Source organism: Colias philodice, chromosome 5 (assembly GCF_061535455.1).
Source record: "Colias philodice isolate Cphi_HAF_F1 chromosome 5, ilColPhil1 Martin Lab GWU primary, whole genome shotgun sequence".
In the NCBI taxonomy this organism is placed as follows: Eukaryota; Metazoa; Arthropoda; class Insecta; order Lepidoptera; family Pieridae; genus Colias; species Colias philodice.
Window position 1 is genome coordinate 10,777,835 of NC_143090.1, and position 13,519 is coordinate 10,791,353.

The 13,519-nt window shown below is 31.9% G+C and overlaps 1 long non-coding RNA gene across 1 annotated transcript; it reads right to left on the reverse strand.

Moving 5' to 3' along the window:
- Positions 1-2,599: 2,599 nt before the first annotated feature.
- Positions 2,600-3,204, reverse strand: LOC149488633 (uncharacterized). Its single transcript, XR_016315618.1, has 2 exons — positions 2,936-3,204; positions 2,600-2,825 (listed from the first exon to the last, which is right to left on the reverse strand). It is a non-coding gene; the product is annotated as an uncharacterized LOC149488633 (long non-coding RNA).
- Between the last annotated feature and the right edge of the window lie 10,315 nt (positions 3,205-13,519).

Sequence of the window (13,519 nt, forward strand, 5' to 3'; positions counted from 1 at the left end):
CATTATCATTGGCTATCGTTGACACGGGCGGGTCAGGACATGTCCTGAATAGAAAAATGTGGCTTGCTACCAGCATTTGATGTTGTTTTACGGGACGAGAAGGATTTTTGGTTGCTTGCTTTGGGGATTATTCTTATATTCCCTAAAATTGGTTATATAGCACCCATTTGATATATTGGCAGCCTTAGAGATGTAGAAAAAGAGGAGAAATTCTTTAAAAATGCTTCAGTGTGGCAGGACAAAGAAGACTGATGAGTTATTGACCTACGCGTTGAAATGCTATGAAACAATTCTGTGAAACTGATGTGAAATACTAGATCAAAGGATAATGTTATGCGTTACAAGTTCGTAATCGTTTTGATATACAAAACAGATAGGAGCAGAGACAGAATTCGTATATTATGCTGACTCTCTGTGATACTTATTGTGTCCTTAATATGCATAAAACTTAGTTCGACCACGATCGACACAAAGTGAATTATTAATGCTATTCGAAATGTGCAAAATTATTGTTAACATGACGATAAAATATAGAACTAAACAACACATTATAACAAAGTTTATTTCAGTAATCTTCTTTCAATTTGCCAAACACCATCACCCTAAGTGTATCTAATCTGTATGTAGTCTGTTCCATTACTTAAACTACAATATAACTATAAATGTTACAAAATAAAAGGCACAGTGTTCTAAAATTACCAACAAAGCGATTTTTATAAAACAATTGGCCTTATATGTAACTGAAGACAATCCCCATCTTTACAATGCCCCTGTTGACTTAGGTCCGAATCATAAATTTATTATGTTAACGTATGAAAATGATATGCTTTGCGGACGCTTTCTCAGCGAAAAGTTTATATTTTCCACGGGTCAGTGCTGAATTTATTTTGGGATTCATCTGCTATTTTATGGGCCTTTCGGTATAGTCAGCGGAGAGCCGAAGATAATTCAATCAAAAATATTCTTGGTATATCGATGTAGTTTAAAGGATCGCATATGTTTGGTGAGGGTTCGTAATAAATACCGTTTCGGGAATCGGAAAATGTAGCGTATCTTTGATATTTTGTTCGGCTCTTGTGTATTTTGTCATTTTCGACGAACCAACTTTGTAAAAGAATCCAGGTCATTCATTCGCTCAGATCAACTTTTCCTCAAAAGATTAAGTTTGATTCGACAATGTGTTTATTTATGGAATTCAGTGTAATTTAATCTGTTCTCTGTTTAATCATCATAAAATTGGCTTACTCTGAAATTCTGAACTAAAGATAAATTCTTACTCTTTGAAAGTTATTATCAGGTTCGTGCGTAGAACTATTTCTATCTAAGATATTGTTTCAGCCCTCGAAGCTTATAACGATTCAATTGAAGAAAACAACTTGTAACAGAATGGAGATAAATTAATTTCAATTTGTATTCCATTGATCAACTTGTAAATACATAATTACGTACAAAACGTAGATCTAAATCTAAAACTAAAGAGCCCCAGTTATATTGTCAACAAGAATACTCTAACTCAATCTTGGTATCAAGGCTCGCTACACAATTGTAGCTTTTAGCTCCAACTAAATTTAGCGGTCGAAACTTTGTACAACTTTGTTCGCCAGCAGATGGTCAGTTAAAATTTGCCTACTCAATCTAGACTTGTTCTGTGTTTAACTTTCGGTGTCCAACTCCGAACGTGGTTGTAATTTGATTATTTTATTAGCGATATTACCTTGTATCTTGAGAGGTCGGGTCAGAGAGGCCCTGGGTAACTTTTAAATGAACACCGATTTAATTATGTAACGCACACGCGAACTCCTCGGTAATTTTAGAAGTTAGAACTCATTATTCATTGTTATGAGCTCGTCTTGTTGTAATATGTATTAGCCGCAAAAAGTTTATGTACATTTTACTTTGAATTGAATTACTTACATGCCTAAACTTAGATAATACATAATTTTAGACCGTAGTGTGTACTTACTGAACGTTCCAAAGCATATTTCAAAAATATAAAAGGGTGTTTCATAAATAAAAAACAGAACTTTGTGAAAAACTAACAACAAAAATGTGCACCCAAAGTGTGATTACCAGAATACATGAAAATTTTGTAACAATGTATTATGGCAATTGTGATCCCCTTCCCTCCTGGCATCGTAACCGAACGGACGTGTTTTATAAAAGTCAACCGAATTAAATTACTTTTTAAATTATACCGTCAGTGAGTCTTTCTTATACCACAACAACGTATACTAAGAACTTCAGCAAATTATTTTTTATTTAAATTTTCTTTCGTCTAAAAAATAATGTCAAGACTGACGCGCTCACCCCCTGGAGGTGAGTTACAACATGCACTATCCGACACAGATGTTAACAGAATATAGGTAAACCAGAATCTGATGGCAAATTGGGAAATCAAAATTTTGAGTGTGCAACCCTAGGGAAAATGGACTGAACGATCTTGATACTGCTTATTTTTTATTTTGTCCTCAACATCATTAGTCATATTACATAAGTGAACAATACTGTACTTAATAATGAGATATCCACTTAATATTATGTAGGTACATACTTACATGTATAATATACAATATATTACTTTTATCTATGTAATACATACTATTATTTACACATACCTATATTTGTATATTCATTATCATTATGCCATGTAAAAATATGGATGTAATGATAATGTAGATCAAAACTAGATTGCTAATAATTTTTTATAAAATAAAATAAAAATAAAATAAAACTAGGTATGTTTATTTTTGTAAGTATTAAAGATACACACATTATAAAATTGACTTGGACAGCTTGGACTTGACGAATAGCCGTATTGGAAACTCCTGTAATAAGTTTCATAAAATTATATTGTAAGTAATCAACAAACAATATTATAGTTACCTACTTATAATATTTTTTATTTTAAGTATCAAAACGGGTAAGTCCAACTTACCAATAAAATATTCAAAATTGAAAATTGTGATGTGTTTGACCCTTCTTCATCGAATGTTTTTCTATACACATTATAAACAACACCTCTTGCTTGTGATCGCAGTGGCTTTTTCGACATTTTCGAAGATTTTTTAGACAAAATCTTAAAAATTATTCATCAATTGCAAAGAAGACAAATAATTTGACAACCAATTTGATAGTTGTCAAATAAAATTGCCATATGAAAATCTTTTATTTCGTAAATATAAATATGCCATCAGATTCTGGTAGACCTATAGCTACCAATGCTCCTGCTACTTCATTTGTGTCCCAACGATTTAAACGGCAGCGTCAACCTAGTGAAGATAATTTCCTGGCTTTTAAAGACGAAATGATAAAGATGCTTGCAGACTGGAAAGATAAGCAGACATCTTTAATGAATACCTTAATTACTGAGATCACTGATATCAAAACGCAAAACGCTGGTATTAAACAAACAAATGAGGAAATCCAAAAATCGTTAACATTCCTCAGTGATCAATATGATAGTATGAAACAAGCTGTTGATGATCTCACCAAGGAACGAAAACAACATCTTTCATACATAGCCTCATTAGAAACTAAGATTGAAGATATGGAAAGAAATCTTAAGGCTTCAGTGATAGAAATACGAAATATTCCGGTTCCAGCTGAGCGTGAAACTAAAACAGATTTATGTAATATTGTGCAAAAAACCTGCAAAGCACTCGCGATTAATGTACAGAAATCTGACATCAGAGACACGTATAGGGTAAATGGTAAATCCAATAAAGGAACTATTGTAGCGGAGCTGGCTTCAGTCATTATGAAAAATGATATTCTGGAAGCATTGAAATCATTCAAAAAACAACATGCTGATCAAAGATTGAATACCACCATCATTGGATTAAATGGCCCAAACACCCCAATTTATGTGTCCGAAGCTCTCACTAATAAAGGAAGAAGACTATTTTTCCTCGCAAGAGCCTTCGCTAGGGCTCATGACTATAAGTTTTGTTGGTCAAACTACGGTAGAATATTCCTTAGAAAAAACGCTGATTCTCCTCATACGGAAATCAAGGACGAAGCTCAACTCACAGCACTTCGAAATCAAATGTGACTATACCCAATTTTGCATGCTTTCATTATTCTTATTATTTTTACTTTTTACTCTTATTTTTACACTAACCTTTATTTTTACAAGCGTTTACCCATATTTCTGTTGTTCAGCTTAGGGAGTGATCCCAAAAATTATTATTCAACATTCTCAAAATTTATTTATTTTTCAAATACTTATCTAATGTACTATAATATCCTAAAAAATAAAAAAATACAAACTATCTTAATGATCTATGGGACGATATTTTATAGACTTAAGTCTTGGGTAATTCTACTAAATTTACATTCGATTCTATAAGTAATGCTAATTTAACTCAAAATATTGATAAAATTGCATCAGGGCCCTCTTTTTTGTGCAATCCAGAATCCTGTAAAAAAATTTTATCATCCGAACTCTCAGAAAACAAAAATTTAAAAATCCTCACACAAAATATAAGAAGTATTAGCAAAAACTTCGCAGACTTTGAAATATTACTCTCGAGATTAGCTATTGACACTGAAATTCTTGTACTTACCGAAACCTGGAATAGTAAAACGGAATACCCCCCAACATTAAAGTCTTATGACACTCATTACACCAAGAATAACTTTAATCAAAATGACGGAATAGTTGCATATGTTAGGCAAGGCATAAACTGCACAGTTGAAGAAGTAAACATTTCGGATGCAACAAGCATACTTATAACTATAAAAAACGACATAGCTATTCTGGGTATATACAGGTCTCCATCCTTTAAAAACACAAACAACTTCTTAAAATCTTTACACAATTTTTTAATAGGTGCAAAAACATTTAGTAATATAGTTATTATAGGGGATTTAAATATAAATATAAGTCAAAATAGTATTGACACCAGTGCTAGCGAATACTTAAATTTATTATTTAGTCATGGTCTTTTACCCGGACATTTGTACCCGACAAGAGATAGCAACTGTCTGGATCACGTAATGATTAAGTCAATATACCAGTCAAAAACCATAGTCTTGGACGCCCCGTTAACTGATCATGCACTAGTTCTTACTTGTATTGTTCTAGAAAATAAAATACAACCAAAAAATAACACCACTAATAAATTAATAAAATATGACTCAATTGTTTCCGAGTTAAAAAATTATGATTTTAGAGACATACTTGAATCTTCTGACGCAAACTGGTCTGCCGAACAATTAGTGTCAATATTAAATAATTTAATTCTTAGTAACACACTCAAAGTAATGACACCAAGAAGAATACGTTGTTTAAAGCCTTGGATTACGCCCGGTCTCATTCGATGTATACGAAATCGAGACCGCATGCATCTAAAATGTAAAAAAGAGCCCTTGAATGAAATTATGAAAATAACATACAATAGATATAAAAATCACTGCAATAACTTGTTAAAACGTCTAAAAAGAAATCACGAAAAGTCCGAACTAGAAAAATATGCAAATAACCCTAAACTCAAATGGAAAATTATAAATTCAATTACTGACAGGCATAAATCAAAACCATCCGCTGAGGCCTTGTTTAAATTAGGAAATACGAAAGAAGAGGCTCTTGACGTAGTAAATAATTACTTTGTGAACGTTGCAGAAAACCTGGCAAAAAAATTCCCCGTCATAAATGATCCAATTACCAATGATTCTCTACAAATAAATTCACCTGCGAACTCAATGGTAATTCTAGAAACTACAGTACTCGAAGTAGACTCCATAATAAATATCCTAAAAAGCGACTCCTCCACCGGTCTGGATAATATACCTATGAAACTAATTAAAATGTCAAAAAGTATAATTTCACCCCTAATGTGTCATATTATAAACCTCTCCATTCAATCAAGGGTCTTCCCTCGTATATTCAAGAGATCTGTCGTTCACCCAATCTATAAGTCAGGGAATAGAGACTGTGTAGGCAACTATAGACCTATCTCGGTGCTACCAGCGCTTTCCAAAATAGTTGAAAAAATTTTGAACAGTAGACTACTCTCATACTTGGTAAAATTTGGTATTCTCGCAGATAACCAATACGGTTTTAGAAAAGGCAGATCAACATCTCAAGCTGTTTTAGACCTTACAAATCTCGTTGCGAAGCAGGTTGATAGTAAAAATAAATGTATTGGAGTCTTCTTAGACTTGGCCAAAGCGTTTGACACAGTTTCCGTTCCTATTTTACTGCAGTCAATGTCGGATATCGGTATAAGAGGAGAACCTTTGGAGTTATTCCATGATTATTTAACCGATAGATCACAAACCGTCGTAATCAGCGGCATCTATAGTAGAGAAGTCCCAATTACATATGGCCTCCCGCAAGGAAGTGTCTTGGCTCCCTCTCTCTTTCTAATCTATTTAAATAACCTCTGTAAAATTAAACTAAAAAATTGTAAGTTGTTTGCATTTGCTGACGATACAGCACTTATTTTCTATGGCAAGGATTGGAAACAAGCAAAATTATACGCCGAAGATGGTCTAAAAATAGTTGCACGCTGGCTGCTTCGTAATTTACTAACTCTTAATGTAACTAAAACGAAAGCTATGCTTTTTGCTAACAATATAAGATCATTCCCAAAAGAACCGCTTGATATAAAACTACACACGTGCAAAGCCACCAGCGACAACTCTTGTGACTGTCCCACTATAGAATTAACCCAAGAAATCAAATATCTAGGAGTTATTATTGACCATAAAATGACATGGATACCACATATTAACCAGCTTACACAAAGAACAAGAAAGATGATATATATTTTTAAAAAGCTAAGACACGTTGCAGACTACCCTCTCCTAAAACAAGTGTACTATGCTCTCGCGCAATCTATTTTGACATACTGTATTACTTCATGGGGCGGTGCAAAAAAGTCTCACATAATAGGTCTAGAAAGAGCACAGCGAGCTCTGCTCAAAGTGATGCGTTTCAAACCTATATTATACCCTACATCCGACATCTATACTGATTGTGACGTATTGACTATCAGACAGCTATTCATTAAAGCCTGTATCATGGAGCAACATACAAAAATTGATCATAAAAAAACCTTAGGACGTCAACGTAATGTTTGTCCCACAAATAAATTCAATTCATATTCTATTCGAAAATTCCAATGCTTTCTCGGACCCATGTTATATAATAAAATAAATAAACAAATTGATATATATCGTGCCACATATACTCAGTGCAAAAATAAAATACATAATTGGCTAAAATTACAAAATTATACACAAATTGAAAATTTATTCAAAACCTTGGAATAAGTACATTATTACAACGATCTACTTATCTTCAAGCAAATAAAATATGTAACCAACATTATTAACATAAATTTAATAAACAAAATTAAATAACAATACATAAAAAGAAATTCTAATCACAATCACTACAAATAAAATCAATATAATATACTTAAGTACACATTCTTTTTTAAATTAAATGTTTTGTAAAATTGAGCTTAAGTCCATAACTTTCGTTGTTGTTTTACTCGTCACCAACGATCGGTTAATAAGGTCTAATATTCTAAGAATTATCAAGTACGCAAATGTCAAATTACCGTCTTTGTTATTATAATTTTTGTAACTTTGTGAACGCTTGTATCACGCTTGTATTATTGTGAATAATTAGTTTATATTACATAGTGGGTAGATATTATCGTCTAAGATACAGGCTCGGCCTAGTTTAGACGATAATGTCCATAGTTTTAAGTATTGTGTTTATATAAATTGAGTGGCATACACAGTGTAATATTGAAGGTATGGATAAATAAAGATTTTTATTATTATTTTTTTTTATTATTATTATTATCTGCAATTCCACCACGATCTTCATTCAAACTACGCAATAGACATCCAAATACAGGGAAAATATAGTGCTCAGTGAGTCATTCGTTAACAAAGCGAAGTTTTGTTTCATCCGAATCGTCCGTCCGAAAAATTTAGTTAGCTTCGACCGATGAGAGGATTGATATCTGAATTTTGTTAACAATTTATAAAATCCAATTTTGTACAATCAATATTGCGTCTCCGGTGGCTTGGGCTAAAATATTTCAGGTACAATTGATATTTTTACTGGTGTAATATCAATTTTTGATTTTTTGCCCTTCGTTCAAATAACAAATAACATTCAACACACTTCGTGTTTGATGGAATTTCGTTTTGATTGTTTTATGCACACTACATCGATTGGTTTTAGACCATTATATTAGGTTGGAATAATAAAAACTGTTTTGACTGACAGGCTTAATGATCCAGATAACATTTTTCATACAGATGGTATAATACATAATAATAATAATATGTTGTATGTAAAAATAAATAGTTTTGTATAAAATTTTTCTATAATAACTATCTACCCGATCTCATGTTTCTGCATGAATTCTTCCAGGTTTTCATTAGTTTCAGTAGTTTTCATGCTAACTTAAGACGACCATTTTGCTGAACTACGAAACTAAATGAGTAAATTTTGTAGGATCCAAAGTCGTATTTATAACATAAGCAACTGAATTTTGATGTTGTTTATTAAAGAACTTTAAAAAAGAGAGGTTCTCAATTTGGCAGGTATAGTTCACATTTAAGTTACTTCCACATCTAAGACTTTCTAAGCTGGTAATGATTTGATCTTAATAGTCTTACCTTAAAATAAATACTCAAATATTATCGTAACATATAACAACAAATCGCAAAAAAATAGACGTAAACTAGTTTAAAATATTCTGAATGTAAAGTGTCGAGCGTTTCTAGGCGAGTGCTCGAGCGAACAACTGAACTTATTGGAGTTTTCATTTCGTTATCTCTTTTATTGATAACTTTTAAAGATTGCTTTGTGATAAAATAGTAGTTCGAGTTGTTTATTCCAGTTAGCAATTATTATTGGAATCGATTTGAATGTCTTTGTTTTGTTAATACGTGGGGAAAAGAAATGGAAGAGAAAAATAACGTTGTGAATAGTTTTATGTTTAATAAATTATATATAATGCACATATTATGTAGGTACTCATAAAAATAATATATTATAGTATAGTAACTACTTAAATAAAAGTAATTGCTACATCGCTTGAGCTAAAATTTTGACGTGATTTACATTCCGTTTTTTATATCAATATATTTAAGATTTATTACTACCAATACACAAATTTAACAGTCAAAGACTTACACAGGGGATAAAAATAGCCTTTCAACATCTCTTAAGTATTACTCAATCCTACCAAAGCGGATTTATAGATCAATCAAATGTTTATGCTTTTATCAACCATTATGTCTCCTACACGTGGTGTGTTCTTGAGTTCTTGCACATCCTATAGGTATTTAGCGTAAAGACCAAGGCAGTAATGGTATAAAACAAGTGACTATGCAGACCTATCTCTTCATTTTACTCCGAAAAATCGGGTAACCTGTCTCTTGTAGGGTGACTCTATTTTAATACTAGATTTCTGATTTTAAAAGTAAAATCTGCATAGTTCACGTTTCTGTGGCATTTCCTATGTCTTATTCTGGGTCTTCAGCTACTAACATACTAAATTTAATTGTAATTAGTTCAGTAGTATTTGCGTGAAAGAGTAACAAACATCCATCCATCCTCACAAACTTTCGCATTTATAATATTTGAAAGATTGTGGAGATACCTATATTATTATAAACAAAAAATTATTAAGGACATTAATCAGACAATCGCAAAAGATAGAAGAACCTGCTCATAGTTCTTTTCAAGAGTTCAAACTCTGATTGTCACCTAATTGTTTAAGAGCATGAGGTATTTAGTACCTAATACCTACTCGGAACTTTGATTATATTTCAGCATGATTACGTAATTTATTTAAGAAACGTATCAAAGTATTGATAAAGAATTGGTAAGCACGTAAAAGTCATCCAAAGTTCGCGTTCCCGTCAGCCGGTGCCAAATGACGTCATCGATCACAACCTACCTATAATAATTTGCAATCGATGTAGAATCTATAGTTACATGAATTTCCTGAAGTAGTAGAATTCATGTTTGATAAAATTTAAAAGAACTTTAAATTAAAACATGTATTTGTCCAATTAGACTTCTCCTAGAAGCACTTTTAAATCATCATAACTGATCTAAAAGTCGATTTATTTATAATATAGTGGAAAAATCCACTTTGCTTTATATATTTTTACAGTAAAATGGATTTTTAAGATTTCAGTTACTAATACGAATTATCAAACACACGTTAAAAAAATGAAATTTTATTTTTATTTTTATCTACTCGAAAATATTACAGTACATTTTTAGGTATTCACTTCTTTTGGCTGTTCCCTTGTCTTGTTTTTGTTTATTTATCCTTGTTCCTTAAATAGAAGCATTCATAGCTATAACTGACATTCTTAATCTTCTTAAATCTGTAACAATGTTATTTTTATACGGACCAAAATTCTTCTTTAAAAATAACTTCTTTATTTTCGAAAATTGAACTTATTTCTTCCGCCTATTTTATCTTATACCAAAACGATTTCTTATGAATTAAGCTACATGCCTAAAAGGGTTTTATTTAAAGAAGAAGGAATAAAGCCAATCATTGCCTAAAATCATGTTTTTATAATTTATTTCATGGATGTTTGAAAAATTAAAATTTATGCTTTTTCTTTCGATCTTAAAAAACGACACATTAACGCACACACGATTAGTCGTCAAAGGAAGATTGCACGATTCAACTATCGTAAGCGAAAAGACTCACCTGTAAATTGTAGCTAATTAGCCACAGTTCCATATAACGGAGCGCTTATAAGCTATCTACACGTTTTTACTTATAATATCATTGGATTATTCTATAAGCTAGTATAAATATATAGACAACTAGCTGTGCTCCGCAGTTTTACCCGCAGTGCTCTTGTTGGTCTAAGCTAAGGTATGATATAATATAGCCTATGGCCTTCCTCGATAAATGGGCTATCTAACACCGAAAGAATTCGCAAGACAGTAGTTCCCGAGATTAGCACACTCAAACAAACAAACAAACTCTTCAGCTTTATAATATTAGTATAGATCGGATTATACTAGGTATATGATAGTATTTAAATATATAGACCACATATAATTTCCCAGAAAAAGCTATCTAATCAAACTGAAACAAAGCGACAGTACGCCATTAAGGTGATTTCGTTAAACAAAACCTTCAAGTAATAAAAGTCCGCAATAAAAACTTCAGAAAAGACCAACCTTTGCAGTCGTAAAACTAAGATGTTGTGTCTTAATCATACCTACTGAATACACACTAAATTCAGGGTTCGTAAACCTATTCTGTTTGATTGCTATCAAGTATCGGTCTAGAAACCTATTCTGTTTGATTGCTATCAAGTATCGGTCTAGACTCGTCAATTCGTCATATTGTTTTATTTATTTATTTTACATTACAAGTAGTATAAAGTTTTTCAATAAATTTTTATTAACCAATAATGACAACGTATAAAATATATAGACTAACAAAATAATACCTATCTATTTGTAGAATTATTTTTTTTTTAATTATATTTATTTTGGTACAACAAGTCTATAAACTACGAGTAAAATACAGTATAATATAGGTACTAATAGGAAATTCAGTAACATGTAGGTAATTGAAAACATAATTATATTTTCAGTTTTCAATTTGTCTGTGTGTCCGCCGCATTGTAGCTCCCAAATTAATGAACCTATTCTAATAAAATTGAAAAATAAATACAAATAAAGTTTTACTACAAAACTGTATAGAAACAGTATTATCAGATTCAACGCGTCAAAGCATGCAATAAATTCAGAGATCGTAAACCCATTGGAGACACTTTATTACTTGCCTGCAGGTGTTCAAAATTCTAAGCAGAATAAACTCTGCTTTAGAAGATCATGATCTATTGTTTTAACTTAGATACGATTTTATCAAATACAGAAGTAAAGGACCTAAGTGAATTTGCTGGAATCTGATTTAAAAAAACTTATTTGCTTTTATTTTATTTATCATAATATTATGTGAACTAAAAATATTCCCTTATGTGAACTAAAAATATTCTCATAAAGATTAAATACATAATTATATCTTTATTTAAGTTACCTAACATCTTTACTGAGCTTACAAAGACTAAAACATAATTTGATTACTTACTTCATTCTTTAATTTTGAACCTATGAAATACATATTCGACACGCCCAAGATAAAAAAAATACGGTATCACCCACCCAAAGAACTTGACCAGTGTAATATTTATGGCAAAACAACATCATAATACACGTTTACACAAACCAAAACAGATAGTACCACGAAAAACCCACTACAATTCGAAAAGACCAACCTTTTCATTGTTAAAATTCAGTTCTTAATCAATCAGAGAACCGCACAATGTCAGGAACACGCTGTAAATTCATTCAACATATCCGCTGAATTTGATTGGTTGTTGGTCTGGGTATGTAATAGTCCCTCTTCATAATGGGCAGCGTTGGCCCAACAAATAATCGTCGATGTTGGCCGCCATTACGACGACGACGGTCGATCATTGATAGACATTTAGGTCATCTACACTATCGTGATTGCCTCTACTCGCCCAACGCTGCCGATTGTGAAGAGGGCCCATAATACAACAACAGAATGTTTTTGACACGACACAAATCTTACTGCCTAAAATACTATTCCAAAACCCTGTTTCACGCAGAACAACAAATCTTACTAGCTGAAAGCCTGAAAGGTTGCACCATGAATAGGGTTGCTGAACCATGGTGTGACTGTCATTCCTATAGAGAATGTACTGAAATATATTTTCCTATGTTTTATGTTCGAACAAATATTAAAAGGACCAGTAGTAACTAGCAAGTCGTGTTTGCCTTTGATAGAGATGTGCATTAAGAATTTTATACCTATATCAAACATTTAATTGTAAAGACTAAATATAGATAACATTTTATATATATACATATATATAAAATGTTATGCAAACACAAAAAGGACGAATTATTTACCTACCTCGTCTTCAAAAAGGATTCCTCAAAAAGGTCAACAAATAAGTAAACACGCAATATATGTAATCCACAATAAAAACGGTTGGTTTTATATCTTTCATAAATATTCTAAATGCTCCTTAACTTACCCGTTAAATAAATAAAAAAAAAACAACCAACATACCGTCAACTAAACGACAAAATATACTTCTGTCTCTCCTTCAAAGCTCTAGCAAAGGATAAAATACATTTAATAACACACTCATTAATCCCATACAAAAACACGTTCCAAGACAAATTTCGTACTTAAACAAGAGCTATACGCACAGCCCTATCCCTTAATAACTCCAACACGCCAACCCTACTTAACAAGTATAACAAAATAGGGTTGTCACGCAGAACAAGCCCGCTCTGGACCTTAATAAAAAATTCAAAGGACAAACGCGCCCATCTTTGATTCCACTTGATAAATTAAATACAGTGCGTGACACACAAAGGGACCCACGTCACGCTTACTTAGTACATATTAGACTTGAGTGTTGTAGCCTAAATATTGTATGTTTGTCTTGTTTAACATGA